The following is an 8,419-nucleotide window of genomic DNA, read 5'->3' as shown; positions in this document are numbered from 1 at the left end:
GGAGATCACTTGAGGTTGTCTTCTGGCTCCACAGACATAACTGTACACACATGCATCTGCATGCACGTGAACATGTACACACATGGATGCATGTATATTATCTATTCACTCTCAGAAATATTGGTGGCTTAAACAAAACACAATCCTGTGACACAGTACATGCTTTACAATGTAGTTCTTTCTGAGCATCCAGAGGTCAATAATATCAATATGACATCATAGGATGTTAAATGTGACAAAGCTGAAGAGCTCATTTCAACTGCCAGCAAAGTATCTCACACAGGGTTCTGTAGAACTGGATGGAGAACATGTCAAAGGTAAGTCAGTAAGTGAGTCCACTCATGCACTTTGATAAATGAAAGGGCTCAAAAGCAGGTACCCCCATCAGCTTCCAGGAGCTCACAGAATGCTGCACTTGCAAGTTCCTCTGAGGTACCAAAGACACCAGACTTAAGAGAAAAGGAGCTAGAAATTATGTCTGGGGGAAGCAAATGGTGTCTGGAGCAGAACGGCTCTCTGACTGATTCAGGCAGAGGCTGGGAAGTATGGCACATTCACATTGAAGAGTCCCTGGCTGTCCCCAGGCCTGCATTCTCATATAGGCTTTCATAGATCTGGCTCAGCTTTACATTTCATACTTTCATTTTACTATTTTGCATCCCTCCTTTCCACAAAAGCTTAGAAGAAAGAGCCTGTGCAGCAAACATATTAATTTCAGATAGTCCACCTACCCTAACCTGAAGTTGCTCTTTGTCTATCTTCTCTTAGCCCTCTAGACCATCATCAACTTAGTCCTTTGCCATGTTCAGGGCATCATGAGATTTTAAAGATGGATGAGGGGATGGTAGTTTGAAAGATTTGGAGCTCTGAACTATTTTGTCCGTTCATCAAAAAGACTTCTGAAGGCCTTCATTAGAACCTAAGAAAGGGAGAGTGGGAAAATTAATTACCTGAAGCCCCATTTCGCATTTTCTCTTTAGTGGCCAAGGTCTGAACTTTAAAGACAATCAGATGTAGTGCTGCCTGGCAAACTGTCAGCCTTCTTTAATGGAGAATGTGATCAGATGGCTCTCCTGCCTGGCATTAGTGTAAAATTGTTTGTACTAGCCTGTGCATCCAACCTTTACCACACTCATATTTCCAACACTGAAGGAAGTATTCTAAACTGAAAGCATGGGCTTCTTACAAGGTTAATTGCTTGATAATGAATTACCGCTGCTCTTAGGAAAACTTGTCTGCTTATTTATTATTTTGGCTGCATTTACTTGAGGGGTTTTGACATTTGCAATTCAAATACACTCATAAGAAGTCTTCTGTGAAAGAAACATCCATTCCATGATAGTGGCTAATTTTGTTCCTAACTGAGGCTGTGAAGCACTAAAAGACAAAACTCTCAACCTTGTCTGAGATGTACTGGCTGGGAAAAAACCCAGATGCCATTAGAGTGTCAGTGTTCCCTGGTGGACCATGTAGAGGGATGAATCACTTTTGACTTTCAGGGAATGTTTAGAGACCATGATGTCACAGCTTCTCTCTAAAGCTCTATGGTGGTTTACTTTGTGACATTTTAATATGATTATTTCAAATCTCATCATTCAGTCACTAGTTAGGTCCTATATAAAACAAAAGGAACACCAGAAAGGTGCAACTTTCTCCATTTAGTTTTTGATAGGCCATTTGCACCTATAGCATCTTAAGTACTGAATAATTATGGACAAAACAATGTTTGTTCACACAGGATACAAGTATCAAATCTGTAACTCAGATAGAAGGAGAACCCAAATGCATAGTTCCCATTGTCACATTAATAAAACACATTTTTTAATAATAAATAGTAAATTATACAGCTAGTACATGCTATGAATTGTGCTAAATATGCATGTTTTGTTTAAATTTTCCATTTGAAATAGTGTTATTTTGTTTCCACAAATGCCGAAAGTGAGGCTTAGAGATGCCATTTTCCTTGAGCTTTAGTTTGGGGTGGTTCCCAGCCCTGATAGTGACCTCATGTCTAAGGGAATAATTATTTGTGTCATTGTCACGAGAGCTTTATCTATCAAAAGTGTCAAATTTAAATGTCAATGTGTACAGTGTGTGGTGAGGAAATAGTTGTTTACCTTTGAGAAAGCATGGTTACTTTTCTATTGATTATTTGTCATGGCTAATCTACAATTTCAGCATGTCTGGGTCTGGATAAGACTAAAATGCTGGGCACTCCTGTGCAGGACTTTCCAGGTAAGCTCATTTAAAGCAGAAAGACCCATATAACCATGGGCAGCACCTTCTGGTGGCTGAAAAGGCATGGAAGAACATAAAAGGAAACTGATTTTGTATAGGTGCATTTACTCTTACTGCTAAGTACATCTAGCTATGTGACTGATGCATTTGTCATTAAGACTTAAACCAGCTCTACCTTAGGCTTCCAACATGGACTGAAGACAAGTAGCTCACTAAAATCCTCCAGGCCTCTGGTGCCAGACAGGAACTGCTGAGATGTTCAGTACTCTACTGGACTGGGACACTCTCAGATTCTTGGCTTTCCCAGAGTGAGACCGTCAGTTTAGAATCTAATACATTCCACACACACTTATTATATTATATATAACAATTATATACTCTATCAATTCTATAAAGTTACCTCTTTATAGAATTTGGACTAATGTTGACTAAAATTATTGTTTGGGATGGGTCTCCAACAGTCTTGGCTAGCCTGAAAATTAACCATGTAGCTGAAGACGACTCTAAATCCAATTCTCCAGTATCTCTTTCCCATGCTAGGATTGCAGGTAGGCATCACCATATCCTATTCATTATTAATTGTGGAAGAGTCAGCACTTACTCTATGCTAGAAAGACCTCAGAGCAACATTCCCAGGAATACATACATACATACATTCATACATATCACTTAATACTGACCCAAGCATTGTTCTTCCTCTGTGAATAATTTTTATTTAAACTGTAACTGACTGGATATCTATTTTATGTTTATAAATAACTGAATATTCTTTTCAGTGCTGTATGATCCTTTTATAGAAAGCAAAGATAATTTTTAGTAGTACAAAGTTTATGCTTTCCCTTTAAAAATTTCAAATTATTGGACTTTTAGAAATTCTTAGCCTATTTTATATTGTTAAGCTATATTTTCTTGTAATAAGATACTTGAAAATTTTTCCAATTAGTTTTCTACTAGTATGTGTAGTTTTTTATAAAACCCTATGAATACACAGAAGCATATATTTATCTTTTATTTGCTTTACATCAACTGCCACACCATTATTATGGCCACCATCAGTTAGCTAATCAACTGCCACTGATGAATATGTTTAGAATGGTATTCTATGGTTCATATAAAATCAGCGAAAGTGATAGATTTGATAGCAGATTCAGGAATAGGCCAAGAATGGGATAGGTAATTATGTTGCTATTTTAATAATATTTTGCACAGAACACAAACATTACATGTACCAATTTGATTATTTCACAAATCAAATTCAGTGATCATCATATCATAGTAATATAAAAGACATAGTGAAAATTCATTGTCATGGTGGTTGCATCTAATGATATCTTCCCTCACTCTCTGGGATGTTGGATTAACAACAGGCAGATGAACCAGGGAGCTAAGGACTTGAGTAATGGCAGAATGGTTGGGGTCTTTGGTTGCTTTCTTTTGTCTCACATTCCAGACTTAGAGCAGAAGATATTGGCTACCCAGAACACCTGGTTGATATAATAACCAATTTAATGTAATTAAGATCATACCTTTAGTGTTCTATAACCACTATGGAATCAGATTAGAATTCAGTTAGAAAGGAATAGCAGAAAATATCTCAATGTTTGAGAACTAAGCAACAGCTTTTAAGTAATCTGACTTAATTTGTGACACTAACTGAAAATTAATCTATAACACATAAAATTTGCTTGCTACAGCTAAGGCAGTATCACCATGCAGCCAATGAGGAACTATAAATCAATATTTAAAAATCCGCCCAAAGAGAAATTGCTGCATCAGGATGATTTCACTGTAGATCTTTACCTAGTTTAAAGAAAAATAAGCATGAATTCTATGGATGTATTACAGCAAGCCAGAAAGGAAGAGAGAGTTGATCATTTATTTTACAATGCCATCATTTCTCTGCTGCAAATGGCAGTAATTTTCGAGAAGAAGGAGGAGAAGTAAGGACAAGAAGGAGGAGGAGGCAAAAAGCTACAGGCATATGTTCATTAGGAAAGTAGATACAAAATCACTAAAAATATTTCTGTAAAAATTCTAGCAATCCACAAAAAGAAATTAGACTCCACAACCAAGCAAGTTTTACTACAGAAATTCAACAATTGTCTAATGTGGAAAAAGAAACATTAATCAATGCTATCTTTCAACTATCAGTCATAATAGAAAAATCATTATGATTGTGCCAGTTTGCCATAGACAGATATACAAAATTGAATATCCGTTCCTGATAAAAACTTTGGAAGGCACATTTTTTTCAAATGATTATGAAAATATAAAAGCAGTCAACTGCCCAAACAAAGCTCCCTGAAACTAGCCTTATACTTAGTATTGGAAGTGGGGATGACTTCCTCTGGTTTAGTACATCATGAGAAAGTTTAGCTAGCATAAGAAAATAAAACGATGAAAATTGGAAGGAAGAAATATGAGCCAGTATTTTCAGATGACATGATTACCAACAGAAAATGCTCAGGAACCTACAACACCCTCCTAGAAACATAACTGAATTCAGCAAGGTCATAAAAAATCATCCCCTAATTAGGACCTAAAACTAATATAACATCATCTGTGATCACTGATAACAAAATAATATTGAAAAATCACACAAAAGCCAGGCATGGTGGCACACAACTTTGATCTCAGGACTCTGAATAGAGGCATGTGGATCTTTGTGGGTTCAAGGCTAGCCTGGTCTACATATCAAGTTCTCTGCCAGCTTCAGCTACAGAGATATTTTGTCTCAAAGGAAAAGCCTCCTCAAATACCCACAATCATGAGAATATACCTTTTCCTCCACATAATACACATAATAAAGAAAAGCAAGACAACAAACCAAACAAAAATGTTCAGCAAGATTTTATTACAGATAATCACAAGATTGTTTTAAAATTTAGTATATTTAAGGCAAATAGAATAACACAATGTTGTAAAAGACAGAAATAGTCCTGCATAAATCTGCCTATAATATTATCACATAATATATACATATTTAACACATACTTATTTGATATCTTCCCCTGGGTTTTGGTATAAAGCCTGTAAATCTGCTGGGGTTTTCTAAATTATAAGAATACTTTGTAATCTTATGCATCTGTGGGTGTGTGTTTGTGTGTGTGTGTGTGTTTGTGTGTGTGTGTGTGTGTGTGTGTGTGTGTGCATGTGCCTGGCTCCAGGCACATATGATTAGAGCCCTGGATCTTAGGACTCCTATGACCTCTGTGGTGAGTGAGGAGCAGATATTAAAGTTGAGTACCATGGCCAATAATGCCATCAGCAGTGACCATGCAATGGTAATTCCTTGAAACCTCAAGAAGACAATTTAGAGAGTTTAGGATTGATAAGCAGATGGAATTTCCTGAAGGGTCCTGTACCAAAAAAATGTACAAAGCACTGTACCCCTTTTCTATGTGACTTCAACTTGGCTGTTCAGCTCTATCTTTGGTGCAACCTTTAATAATAAATTGGTAAATAAAACGAAAGCATTTCCCTGAGGTGTGTGAGCTATTTTGTAAAATTAACTGAATACAATTATTGAGGGGGCCTGATTTATAGCCAGTTGTTTAGAGGCATGGACCTCAACCTGGAGCAGAGACTGTAATCTGAACTGTAATCAGTCCTGTGGGATCTAACCACACTGCCATGCAGACATGACAGAATAGAGTTAAACTGGACAACACTTGGTTAATGTCTGACGGAGAATTGCATTGTTTGGGAAACTCCACACAACATCCTGTGTCAGAGTGTCCTGGTTAGTAGAATGTGAAAGTGGAGGGGGAAACAATGTGTATTCTTTGGAAATACTCAACAAATACTGAAGTAGAATAGGGTAGAAAAGACCAGTTATTAGGTAGTGATTTATTGATTTCTTTAGTGATTTGCCTAAAGCACTGCTATACTGTCTATTTGCCAGCCATACATGACTTTACTTGCTATGTGGTACATGATGACTTGGAAAAATAGAGGAAATAATGATTGTTGTCCTTAACAAGCTGCTGATTGCCAAGCATGCTTCTGTAAAATCTTCCTGCTTGCCTGACAACTTGGTTTTAGAGAATAAAATGAGAATATAAACTGGACTGGGGACAGAAGCCTCTGAGGAGCTGTCCTGGTGTTGGACTACTGGTGACATCTCCTCCCTTCCACTCTCTCTGCTGCCTGAGTGCTTGCTCCAGAAAGTTTCCCATGGCATTACTTGACCCTAGTGTAAGCACAATTCATTGGAGGAGAAATGATGTAAACAACAGCATAAACATCTTCACATCAACAGTCACCTCTTAAATTATGCCAAATCCCAGACCTAAATACAGAATATTAAACAATGAAAATGAGTATAGAAAAATACATGGCTGTCTAAGAGCTCCTGGATTTGGCACTAAAATATAATCTCTAGTATATAAGGAATATTTACAAATCACATATTGCCTGTGGACCAAAAGGAAAAGAGAGAAGGAGGAGGACCTAAGGAAAGAAGCATTGCACCTAGCAGAGACATTTTATCCGAAGCTACACAAAGGGCAAATAACAGGAGAATGCCTTCAAGTGCAGTTTGTTTGTCATTGGGGAAACACAAATTAAAACCACAATGAGAAAAAAAAAAGCATGAATACATATCAAAAAGGGTAAGTTAACAATAATTCCAAAAGAGCCACCATAAAACAGGCAAGGATGTGCAGAGCTGAATCAGTCACACTTTCTCGTAAGAAGAATAATGTAGCCTCTCTGCAAGGCAAAATGCCAGTTTCATGACAAACTAAGCTGATAATAAGCACACATTTCAGTAACTGCAAGCACAAACCAATTCCACAGAAATGACAATCATGTGCAGATGAGAGATCTATATACAAGTATTTATATCAGTTTTACTCCTCCCAGCCTAAAATCCAGATTGTGCTGATGAATCCTTAAGAAACTGAAGGAAGCCCTTCCTTCCTGGGGCAATCTCAATGGCCAATTCTGTGTGAGGAAGACAGAGGCAAAACAGCAAGAAGAAAAGACTGGAAACATGAAAGACGAAGAGGGAAAATTGGTGCAGCTAAAGAGCTGGGAGAAAGCCTGTAAGATCCCCAGATGCTGATCTCTGGGATGTTACTGCCTCTCCCATGGACAGTGCTTAGTATAAATTAGGTTGGGAAGTCATGACTGTCGTCTGTGGCTGTTATGCATCCAGGTAATGGAGTTATGCTTATGCTATTCTGATAGTGAGCCAAGTCCAATATAATAATCCACTCGTTATTCACTTACTGTGAGGGTACAAGAACGGGAAGAATAATAGATTTCCTTTTTTGCCAATAAATGATGGATCCATGCCACTAAAGTTTGTATGGCTACTTCTTTCCATTACAAATAATTAAAATAGGACACAGATCCTTAATTCCCACCCAAATGTGGGCATCCTAAGGCAGATGAATAATAGCTTCAGGGAAGGGACATCTGACTAGAGAAGTACCTCCATTAAACTGCAGTCATTCTTGTATATGGTAAAGTTCATAATTTAAATTAGTTTTAATTTCCAATGAAGTCTTCCCTAATGTTTCCTTAAGTGGGCACTGTGTCACTGATATAAAAATCATTAAATGGCATACCCAGTATGCCTAGTACTTAGTCGATAATAAATAGTTTAAATAATTTTAGATCTATACTATATATCCTGTTTACTGCCTAATGTGTTTTAAACATTATAAATATTGTCTTTTTTGCAAATCTCCTCACAAATATATTACATGCTCATGTTACCCTCAAAACATAGTACAAGAAATATCAGGAATTTACCTTGGTGAGTGAACAAAATAGGCAGAATCTGGTATCACAGTGGACCTAGTGATTGCACAAGTAGGTGTTATATGGGATAACAGTGATCTTTGATAATCACATTATACTTTAATATTAATAATTCCTCCTATTAAAGAGCTAACTTATGCATTTCTAGCCCATTGTTCAGTATACATGTACAAATCAAATAGTAATATAATACAATGTATGTGATATTTTGATAATATTTAATTTAAATTTGAAACAAGCTTGTTTTGCAGTCACCCAGTTCTCACACCCTCCTGTCCTCCCCTGTAACCCCCTCACTAACCCCCATCCCATCTCCTTTCTGCTCCCCAGGAAGGGTGATTCCTTCCATGTCATATACCTGCAGAAGTATAGACATGAGTGTTGTGTGATCTATGATATGAGAGATAAA

The sequence above is a fragment of the Phodopus roborovskii genome, unplaced genomic scaffold (assembly GCF_943737965.1).
Source record: "Phodopus roborovskii unplaced genomic scaffold, PHOROB, whole genome shotgun sequence".
NCBI lineage: Eukaryota > Metazoa > Chordata > Mammalia > Rodentia > Cricetidae > Phodopus > Phodopus roborovskii.
Note: the sequence above shows the minus strand (reverse complement) of the source record.